An 11,862-nucleotide genomic window follows, 5' to 3' on the forward strand; every position below is an offset into this window, starting at 1 on the left:
CATGTATTGAGAACATACAGTAAATAAGTAATATATAAGAGAATTTCAAGAGTGCCCTAAGGCCTAGGTAATCTAGTCTCTGAACTCGTGGGGTCCATACATTATGAAAACCAACCAAACTATCATTTAACTTAGCCACAATTAATTCAGAAATCATAACATTTATAATGTTATTAAACACTCCTTTGCAGGATAGCTGAAGTTTTCCAATGCTGAGCAGATGACATTTAGCCAAAGGGGCTAATAAGTGTACCAACCGATGCTGAGAATGTTTAATATTCTTGGGCTTACTTCCAAGAAGAAAGACCCACAGGGTCTAGGGATAGATTATATGAGAGTACCGTATATTAATTAACAAGTTGTTGTGGATTGCAGACCAAAAGTTCTTGGCATGATGTGACATATCGTATATTACCAACTTGCCCGCAACCTCAATAACATTAATTGAAGCTAGTGGGGTCAATCCTGTGTAGAACAACTACTTTTTTGTGAACTGATCTTTTTTGCTATTTATCTAAATAAAATCATGAAATAATCAAAATGTAAACAATTCAAAATAAGGGCTAGGACCCATACGCAATTCACTTTTTCTCCTGAGTTTTCGCCTAGGTGAAATTTTCACAACTTGTCATAAAAAGCTTTTTTAGTCTTCAGCAAGTAAGAAAATACTCAAAATAAATTTGATAGTACTTTTTCACCAGCCTTTGGGTATTTTTTCAATTGCAAAATACTGAAAATTTAGTTTACAGGAAAGATGAAAATTATCTTCTAGGAGATAACTCAGGTGAAAAAATTAATTGCATATGGGCCTAGGTGTGGATTGCTTTTTTAAGTTTTGTTCAAAATTCAAAGCGCTCTGGTTATGATTCAAGTCCAATACCGGAGTGTACTATCAACTAAGTACAGCAAATACTTTATATTACATACATATGAACATTCAGCGTACATCCTCTAAGGGTATTAGTGTCTATAGTCCATTGTTCACCAGCCTTGAATACATATCCTATAGTTTCTGATGTTGTTGTTCCTTCTTAAAATTCCACTACCTTGTAGCACCCAACAGGAAACGCACTTACCAATTTTGATGTGACCACTGTCAGACTGGTCATACAGTGCATATATCCAGGGTGCCCCGGTACATCAGGCCCTGTTCTCTCTTTTCACTCCATGTATTCCAGATACCTCAAATAAAATCTCCGCATAGTGTAATCCAGTTTAAAATCACTTATGCTTTATTAGTGAAAGTATTTATCTGCTTATACAGTGGGTTGCAAAAGTATTCGGCCCCCTTGAAGTTTTCCACATTTTGTCACATTACTGCCACAAACATGCATCAATTTTATTGGAATTCCACGTGAAAGACCAATACAAAGTAGTGTACATGTGAGAAGTGGATCGAAAATCATACATCATTCCAAACATTTTTTACAAATAAATAACTGCAAAGTGGGGTGTGCGTAATTATTCGGCCCCCTGAGTCAATACTTTGTTGAACCACCTTTTGCTGCAATTACAGCTGCCAGTCTTTTAGGGTACGTCTCTACCAGCTTTGCACATCTAGAGACTGAAATCCTTTCCCATTCTTCGTTGCAAAACAGCTCCAGCTCAGTCAGATTAGATGGACAGCGTTTGTGAACAGCAGTTTTCAGATCTTGCCACAGATTCTTGATTGGATTTAGATCTGGACTTTTACTGGGCCATTCTAACACATAGATTTGTTTTGTTTTAAATCATTCCATTGTTGCCCTGGCTTTATGTTTAGGGTAATTGTCCTGCTGGAAGGTGAACCTTCGCCCCAGTCTCAAGTCTTTTGCAGTCTCCAAGAGGTTTTCTTCCAAGTTTGCCCTGTATTCGGCTCCATCCATTTTCCCATCAACTCTGACCAGCTTCCCTGTCCCTGCTGAAGAGATGCACCCCCAGAGCATGATGCTGCCACCACCATATTTGACGGTGGGGATGGTGTGTTCAGAGTGATGTGCAGTGTTAGTTTTCCGCCATACATAGAGTTTTGCATTTTGGCCAAAAAGTTCCATTTTGGTCTCATCCGACCAGAGCACCTTCTTCCACATGGTTGCTGTGTCCCCCACATGGCTTGTGGCAAACTGCAAACGGGACTTCTTATGCTTTCTGTTAACAATGCCTTTCTTCTTGCCACTCTTCCATAAAGGCCAACTTTGTACAGTGCATGACTAATAGTTGTCCTATGGACAGAGTCTCCCACCTGAGCTGTAGATCTCTGCAGCTCGTCCAGAGTCACCATGGCCCTCTTGACTGCATTTCTGATCAGTGCTCTCCTTGTTCGGCCTGTGAGTTTAGGTGGACGGCCTTGTCTTGGTAGGTTTACAGTTGTGCCATACTCCTTCCATTTCGGAATGATCGCTTGAACAGTGCTCCGTGGGATGTTCAAGGCTTTGGAAATCTTTTAGTAGCGTAAGAATGCTTTAAATTTCTCAATAACTTGATCCCTGACCTGTCTTGTGTGTTCTTTGGACTTTGCGGTGTTGTTGCTCCCAATATTCTCTTAGACAACCTCTGAAGCCGTCACAGAGCAGCTGTATTTGTACTGACATAAGATTACACACAGGTGCACTCTATTTAGTCATTAGCACTCATCAGGCAAAGTCTATAGGCAATTGACTGCACTCAGATCAAAGGGGGCCGAATAATTACGCACACACCACTTTGCAGTTATTTATTTGTAAAAAATGTTTGGAATCATGTATGATTTTCGTTCCAGTTCTCACGTGTACACCACTTTGTGTTGGTCTTTCATGTGAAATTCCAATAAAATTGATTCAAGTTTGTGGCAGTAATATGACAAAATGTGGAAAACTTCACAGGGGGCCGAATACTTTTGCAACCCACTGTATACAGTATGTGTTATTTCTAGGTTAGCATGGGTGTCGCTTGTTGATTTCATGTGATAATGATGGATTTTAAATGCAATAATGCTTTGTGAATGCAGAGCACTGATCGATAAAGTTAATATAAAAGCTTATTTTCGTTGATAAAGTTTTCCAACAGGACCATGAGCTGAAGTGCAGCCTTCAGGATGGGAAAATAAGCTGTACTTAAACAATGCATTTTTGAGTTTTCATAAGAATCCTCCTAAAATAAAGCATTTTTATTTTTGTACTATGTACAATTTTTCAAAAAAAGTTTACTTTTTTTTTTTGTTTTTATATCAAGTCAAGAAAAAACATGTTCACAAAACAAACAAAAGATTGCTGTGCCGGACAACATATACTGGTGGAAAATGTGCTTGTGCCTTTGCTCAAAATATACTGGTGGAAAATGTGTTTGTGCTTTTGCTCCTTGCACTGATTCTTAGCTATTATTGTATTATTATTGATTTGTATAGCGCCATTATGTTCCATGGCACTGTAGAGAGTAGGAAAACAAACCTGGGCACATAAAAATACAGACATTGGTCCATAAGAAGTGGTAGACAATATAAAAAAATTATAGTGACAATTGTATAGTGATTAAAGGGTTACATAAAGAGAAACTCTGACCAAGAATTGAACCGAGTAGCTGATACCTATTCCTTTTCACAAACAGACCATTAGGGGGCGCTGCATGACTGATATTGTGGGGAAACCCCTCCCACAAGAAAGTCTGAGTATGTACTCCTGGCAGTTTCCTGTCTGTGAACCTTGCTGCATTGTGGGAAATAGCGGTTTACTGCTGTTTCCAACTGCCAAAAAAGCATACAGCAGCTATATCACCTGCCAACAGTAAAAATGTCACTATGTAATAAATGACAGAATGTAAATCACGGATTTAAAAGATTTTACAATGGGCAAACATTGACTAAATCATTTATACATAATTATTGTAAAAATTAAGCACTTTTTTAATATTATTTTCACTGGAGTTCCTCTTTAAGCCATTGATAAAAAAAAAATCACTTTTACTCACCTGGGGCTTCTACCAGCCCCCTGCAGCCATCCTGTGACCTTGCAGTCACTCATGGATCCTCCTGTCCCCCACCGCCAGCTAGTTTAGTTATCTCTGACAGGCTTACTGTGCCTGCGCAGGTCTGGCCACGCGTTTCCTTCTTCCCGTTGCCGTCTGCAATATCGTCCTGAGCTGGCTTGAGTATCCCTTTAACTAAATGTACAGCAATTTACAAGCGACAAAAGAGAGTCAACACTGCTAACTTACAATAGTTTGCGATTGCTATACTATTTTCCTGCACTCTTATACATTACATAGGAGGCAAATTGCATGAAAAATGTAGCAGGCATGTCAATTGCGATCGTAGAAAATTGTATCGCAAATGCAGCGCACTAATGCAAACATCCCCACGCAGTTCCCACTAGTTCAAAGTGTATCTAGTCTTGCCACCTGAAGCAATGTATGATGCTGAATGGGTGGATGGAGATCCCAACAATGGAACGCTGACAGCAGGTGAGTAAACCGGGGCTGCACATCTAGGGAGGGGGAGACAGGGAGTTGTGAGGAGGGGACATGTGGGGAGGAGAGCTGCCTCTTGCCGTGCTCTAGTTGTTGCTGCGCTGAAGCACGTGATTCACATTGCTTAATGAAAGAACCGCCCCTGGTGGGATGATCCCAATAGTGTTGAGACGAAATTTTCGTGATTTCGCGTTTCCTTAATAATGGATGCAAATTTTGCCGCTATTAGTAATTTCATAATTGCCATACAAACTGTAATTTGGAATTCTGTACGCAAAATTTTGGTTTCGTAATTTCGCGTTCGGGGAAAATGGATGTAATTTCGTTTCTAATAGTAATTATGCACATTTAGGTAATTTAACTCACGAAAGTCACTCATTGATTGCAATTACTGATTGCAATTACTGATAATGAAAAGGTCCCTGCACGGGCTGTCGCTTTAAATGTATCAGGAGGCTCTAGCTGCAGCCACTTCTAAGACAGGTGCTCTTTGTTAAGGTGCACTTAGTGGACATGCATGCTGAGACACTTGGTTTTGGGCATGGCAATATCTGATAATGCAAAGGTCCCTGCAATTGCTGTCACTTTAAATGTATCAGAAGGCTCTGGACCGGAACACAATTTCGAGATCGGACAAATTTCCGTGTTAAACACAAAATTCTGATTAGTTTGTGTTCTGTAAATGATCGTAATTAAGAAAAACTATCGTAATTACAAAATTTCACATAATTTTGTGAAATTCACAAAATTTCGATTACGGCCATAATCGTAATTTCACGAATTATGCAAAATTTTGCGTAATCGTAATTAGGTCATTAACCATTTCAGCCCGCTGGGATTTTTCACCTTATGCATCAGAGCAATTTTCACCTCCCATTCATTCGCTAATAACTTTATCACAACTTATCACAATTTATTGATCTATATCTTGTTTTTTTCCGCCACTAATTAGGCTTTCTTTGGGTGGTACATTTTGCTAAGAATTTTTTTTTTTTTTATAAATGCATTTTAAGAGGATTAATAAGAAAAAAAATGGAAACAATTCATTATTTCTCAGTTTTCGGCCATTATAGCTTTAAAATAATCCACGCTACCATGATTAAAACCTATGTATTTTATTTGCCCGTTTGTCTCGGTTGTGACACCATTTTTTTTTAATTGTAATTTTTCTTTTTTTGCCATAAAAAATTGTATTTGGGTAATATTTGGTGTGGGAAATAAACAGTTAATTTTTGATGTTATTATATGTGTAAATTGTAATGTAAAAAATATGTAGATGTAGTTTTACTATTTGGCCACAAGATGGCCACTTTGAGTTTTTTTTTCCTCCTTGTGCTTCTCGCTAACCGGAAGCACAAGGGGGACGCGGAAAATTTTACGTGCAGAAAGACTGAAGCCTCTTGTAAGAGCGCTTCGGTTTTTCTGCTGGGGACACGGATCGGGGATCGGGAACCATAATCCCGTTCACTGATCCCAGGGCTACCGGGGGACATCACGGGGGCGTGCCCGCGAGCGGTAGCGCGCCGAATCGCGGCACCGCAGCAGAGCAGCCGTCCGGACGTGAGCTTCACGTCCGGGCGGCAGAAATGGTGAAGCTCATCACTAGATCCCAGTGCCCATGACATGATGGCTATCAGGTAGCGAGGTAGTACATCACCCATTAGGGGTAGCAATGCATCATCAGTTTTAGAGTGGCATAACAAAGACCCATAGCCACTTACACTCCACACTTTGGCAGAGCTCATGCTTACAGCATACTTGACGATCCCCACTGCCCTCTGCATTGTTTAAGACTTATGCCGCTATTTAGCGTTAGAAGTGTAAGGCACACTGCCTGCGCCATTTTTTAACACTTAATTTTAAACACATAATTAAAGTCAATGCGGCGCCACTTTCATTCCCCTGGCGCTGTGCGCCATTTTTATCTGTCACGGACTCTAACAGAGTCTTGGGATCAATCCAGCAGAATTGATTCTAAAGTGGACTCTTCAAATTTACCTTAAGAGGATGAACGTTAATTACACCATATGGTAATTTATCAGTTCCATCAGTCAACTGAGTATTCCCAGGTTTCATTGCAAATGTCGATCTCATTAGCAGACATCCTTACCAACCAACAGAGTTGACAAATTAAATACTAATTTTCAGTATTGATGCATATTTGGTTTTGTACGCAGATTGAAGTTGTACCAATCATAATCAGCCGTGGCTGCATCTGATTAGTCCAAATTCAATCTACAAAGAAAATGCAACCAGGTTTGCACCGGATCAGAAGAACGTACAATAAATTGATCATCTCTACCAGCCAGTCATTACTTATCTAATCACTTCCCTATTTAAAGCGTGCCTGACTCTACACCATACCTGTGAATCTAAACATGCCAGTGAGGGTAGTATGGTGTATTAATATAATCTGGTCCTCCTGTTTGTATCAGTCCCTCTCCATTGTGTCACTCTGTATCCCCACCCCTGATATGAGCCAGTCAAAAAGAAGATGAAGGAGCGGCACATGCTCCACCCATTCTGTGCTCTCTGTATTTCAAAGCTCTTGCCTGGCTCTGCACAGCAGCCAAGACTGGGAGTGCTTGAGCAGGACTTCTGAGGAAGGCATGCCCAGAATGCTCCTGGCCAAGCAAGGCTGCTGTGTACATGCAGCCAGGCAGGAGCACAGACATACAGGGAGCACAGGGTGGAAGGCCATATGTTACTCCTTTGTCTTCTATTCAATTGACTCAAGTTGAGGCCAGGGACGGATTTATGGAAAGGCCACCAGGGCCCAGGCCTTGGGCGCCTGCAGCCCAATGGTGCACCTGGACAGGAAATAGAGGTTACTGTATATTAGAGAGGAGGCTGAAAATGGGGAGCAGTACACGAAAAAGGGAAAATTATACTCAAGAGAGCTGTTCATGAAAGAAAGGGTCTCCTGTACTTGGATGATACACATGGAAGAGGGGGTAGCCCATAAGTAGAGGAGGACCAATAGACATTAGGACACCATACTAAACACACTGGTAGCTGTGTGGGTATGAGGTAGGTTCAGGTGTGACACAAGCTATGGGAAGAATGGGCTTGGCTCATTTTGTAATCAGTTTGTGAGAAGGAACAATAGGTACTGTGATAATGAGGTGACGTGCTCCAGAGTGAAGATTATTGTGGCTTCCTCTACCTCGTTGTAAGGCGGAAGGATGGTTACCGTATATTTCTTTATTGCTTCTCTCCGCTGCTGTTGAATTAGAAGCACAGATAGAGATGTTGTGATTGTTTTGTCACACTCACAGGCAGGTGTGACAGACACATACAGGTTATCTGCTAAATTGCACAATTCTGTCATACAGGTTTTTTTCGTTCTGAGTTAAGATGTCATCTTTAGTTATTCTGGTTTTCTTCATTTAATTCTCTGTGACACTCAATGATCTGCATGAGGTTGAGTGTACAACTATTTTTCCTGTCTGAGCTAATCTCCAAGGCGAAACAGCGATGTAGGGAAATTTGGGTGCCCCATGCGCCACCATAGACCGTAATTTGAATTATGGCTATAGCTGCGCTCAGGCGGTAATTTGAGCGCTGTCAAAAGACAATAAAAAGGGAATAGCTGGCAGCCGAATTACGTCTTTCCCCTGAGTCCATGAAGGCCTGGAGGGGGAATAGTAATTAACACCACCGGGACTTTTTCAGGAGCAGGGTGAGATGTTTTTTGGTGTCACCCTGAGCCCGAATTTCCTGGCACGTATTTTGCATGTATGCCCTCTGAGGTATTGTAATGTCCCTCTCTTCTTGTATAAAATTAACAAATACAGTTATGAGATTATGAGAGGTGGGGCAGTTATTCACCGGGCACCTTTTTGAGCCCAAGAATATGTCTAGTATACTCACATTGAGTTTCCTTATCAGAGGCAAATGCAACCCCAATGCAACTTCATACACCCCGTAAGTCTCTCTAATTTCGCTTTCCACTCGTTTTACACTGGTGCCCTTTTTGGCATACAGATAGGTCCAACGTAACTGAATTGAGCTTCCATTCAAGACCATTGCATCCATAAACACACCTAAAATCCCCCAAAATTCGCCTTCTCAGGGTTTCAAAGCATTCCACTCTATACTCCACCCTTTCATGGAATTTCTTCACAATTCCACCTCGAATTTCCCAGAGTGGCATTTGACAACTCTGCTCACTCCCGAAGGAGTCTTCTTATCTAGCCTACATAACTGAAACCTGGCTTGATGAAAATACAACCTCCACTCTGGAAGCTACCACTGCGAGAGGCAAGTCTGCAAGGGAGAAGGTCTTACATAATGCTTTAGATCAGGGCTGCCCAATAGGTCGATCGCGATCTACCAGTAGATCGCAACTGCCTTCTCGGTAGATTGCGGCCTCCTGGCCGCGTCTCATTAAATTTTGCGGCCAGCAGCTCATCATGTTTAGCTGCTGGCCAATAAGAATGCAGGGGAGAAGATGCGGCGAGCAGAGAGGGAGGAGAGAGGCGGCGCGGCCGCTACGTCATGGCTGGGGGCGGCGCCGAGCAGCCTGCAACGTGCGTGCTTGTAACATGCCCGGCGCCACCCCCAGCCATGACGTAGCGGCCGCGCCGCCTCTCTCATTGCCGCGTCTTGCCGTCTTCTCTCATCCATTCTTATTGGCCAGAGGCCTGCCTGCCGGAGGTTCCAGGAGTCTAGAGGACCCTGGCTAACCTACGCTGCAGGTACATATACCTGGTTAAGCTACACTGAGGGCCCCTATACCTGGCTAAGCTACACTGAGGGCCCCTATACCTGGCTAACCTACACTGAGGGCCCCTATACCTGGCTAACCTACACTGAGGGCCCCTATACCTGGCTAACCTACACTGAGGGCCCCTATACCTGGCTAACCTACACTGAGGGCCCCTATACCTGGCTAACCTACACTGAGGGCCCCTATACCTGGCTAACATACACTGGGGGCCCATATACCTGGCTAACCTACACTGGGGCCTCATATACCTGGCTAACCTACACTGGGGGCCCATATACCTGGCTAACCTACACTGGGGGCCCATATACCGGCTAACCTACACTGGGGGCCCATATACCTGGCTAACCTACACTGAGGGCCCATATACCTGGCTAACCTACACTGAGGGCCCATATACCTGGCTAACCTACACTGAGGGCCCATATACCTGGCTAACCTACACTAAGGGCCCATATACCTGGCAAACCTAATACTGAGGGCACGTAACGTATGCTGCAGGCACATATACCTGGCTAACCTATGCGGGGCGTGCGGGGGGGGGGGGGGGCGCGTGCTTAGCATTTGGAACGTTGGTAGATCTCCTGGCCTCGGCAAATTTTAAAGTAACTCGCGAGCCGAAAAAGTGTGGGCACCCCTTGCTTTAGATCCACTATTAAGATCTGACCCTTTGCTGTAGGTCCCACCTAGTCTTTTGAATGGTTGGCAGTCCAACTATCAGCCTAGAAAAACATAAGCAAATTGGTTTTCCATTGCTGCTGGTAGATAGTTCAACATTTCTCAAGGAGTTAGCCGAGTTCCTGTCTAGCTTTAATTGGAGCACTTTAGCAATTGGAGCACTGGTCAGACTGGTGCCCACTAATCCTGTCACTGATATCACATGACTAGAGATGGCGACAGTCGGCCAATAGGAGCAGCTTAGTGAGATAGAATGGGATGGATGCAATTTAAAGCTCAGTTTAGAGGCTCACTCTATAAAAAGATATATGTTGGAATTTAAGGATGATATGCTTGAATTCTGGGCCCATCGTTACTTTAGATAACTGGTTTTAGTAAAAAGACTTGATATGCAGAGTGTCTCTTTAAATGACATAAAGACATTTGGAGGAATTACAGTTCTGAGGTTTAGTAGAACTTTCTGTGTGTCTTCTACAAGGCCGTAGACGCTATATCACTGCATATGCCAGACTGGTTGTCGGCAGCGTTCCCTAAACAGGAGCTATTGTTATGAAAACATAAAAAAAATAATAAAAAAAAACCTGTACATTAAACAATGGTCCTGGGACATATTACCTTATTTTCTTGGTATAAAGGAAGGAAAAGCCAAATTTGGCTTTTGCCATGTGAGCAGGCGCGAGTAGCATCACCCATCGCATGCTTTTATCAGCCAATTGCAAGCTTGGGATGCGATGTGTGACTTGTCCATCCCTGCCGGGTGATGTCAAAGTTTAACTCTTTAGAGGCTAGTAGAAAAGCCACCCCAGAGCTACAGAGCTGCACTTCTAGTCATTTCTACCTTCCTGCGATTTCCTCTTTCTGCTTAACTACACCTGTATCTCTGTACATAGGCTGCATTGGTTTTAGGGTGAGGGAACAAAGATGAACCTAAAGCCAGTACTAGACTTGCTTTAAGATGCCATGAAATGCTTAAGATGTACTTCAGATACCTGCTTTGTGGAGTCACCCTTAAGGCATGTCTGCATTTCCGCTGTATATTGATCTTGTCAAATAAACTCCTTAAAGTTTGAAGACATCTATCAGTTCTATCTCCATTGCTGCAGTGCTGTGATGAATGTTAAAGGAACAGCATCGATTAACATTTTTTTTTCCATTGAGATATGAAATGTTTGGGAAGTGCTGCTAAGTACTGGTGTATACATTTGAATCATTATCTCTTTGTTTACTGTTATCTAATTCCTTTCACATTTTTCTGATGGCAGTCCGCTGTAATTCTGACCCCAGAGTGGGCCATAAGGGGAGGGGGGAATTTCCTCACAGTGTATCTGTTAACTCTGTGTGTGCAGAGAGCTCAGTCAGAGACAGGCAGAGCTTTCTCTCACAGAGAGCAGAGGAAATGTATCTTATGTGCAATGTAAACATTTGTAATTGTGTGTGTGAAACCTGATAGACTTGTTTTAATTCTACTGTAACTCTGCTTCAATATTTCACTGTTCTTAGCATGTCAGACTGCAGAGATTCACCTATGCAAATGAGATATTCCAAATGTAGCTAAAATCTACACACAATGTATTACAGCTTTTGCTTCTGATATTTAACATCAAGTAGGAAAATGGTTACTCAGCTACTTAGACATTATTTGTATATTGTCATTTAAGAAAACTTAGGCATTCATAGTGTTCCTTTAAGTTATCACAGGTTCTGTGATATGATGCCGAACGAAGGTGTAGTGTTGTTACCCATAGCAATATTTATTTTAGGTGCATTGGTGGTTATGCGACAAGCCATTAATTTCCAGGGTTATTGAAGCAAAGAAGGGTTTAGTAATACTAATGAGTGATGTATTTTATTCTCGGTAGTTAAGATTAAAATGGATAATAACAATATAAAATTCACATTGTTTTTAAATTGAATGTACATTTTTAACACCACGTCTAGTATAATGTAATTTGTATTCATGATAAGAAATGACGTCATGTAATATTATACTTCCATGGCTTTAAATCAAGCACAGTTTCTGAAGAAAGAAAAAAGTT

The sequence above is a fragment of the Hyperolius riggenbachi genome, chromosome 7, assembly GCF_040937935.1.
Source record: "Hyperolius riggenbachi isolate aHypRig1 chromosome 7, aHypRig1.pri, whole genome shotgun sequence".
NCBI classification, from domain to species: domain Eukaryota; kingdom Metazoa; phylum Chordata; class Amphibia; order Anura; family Hyperoliidae; genus Hyperolius; species Hyperolius riggenbachi.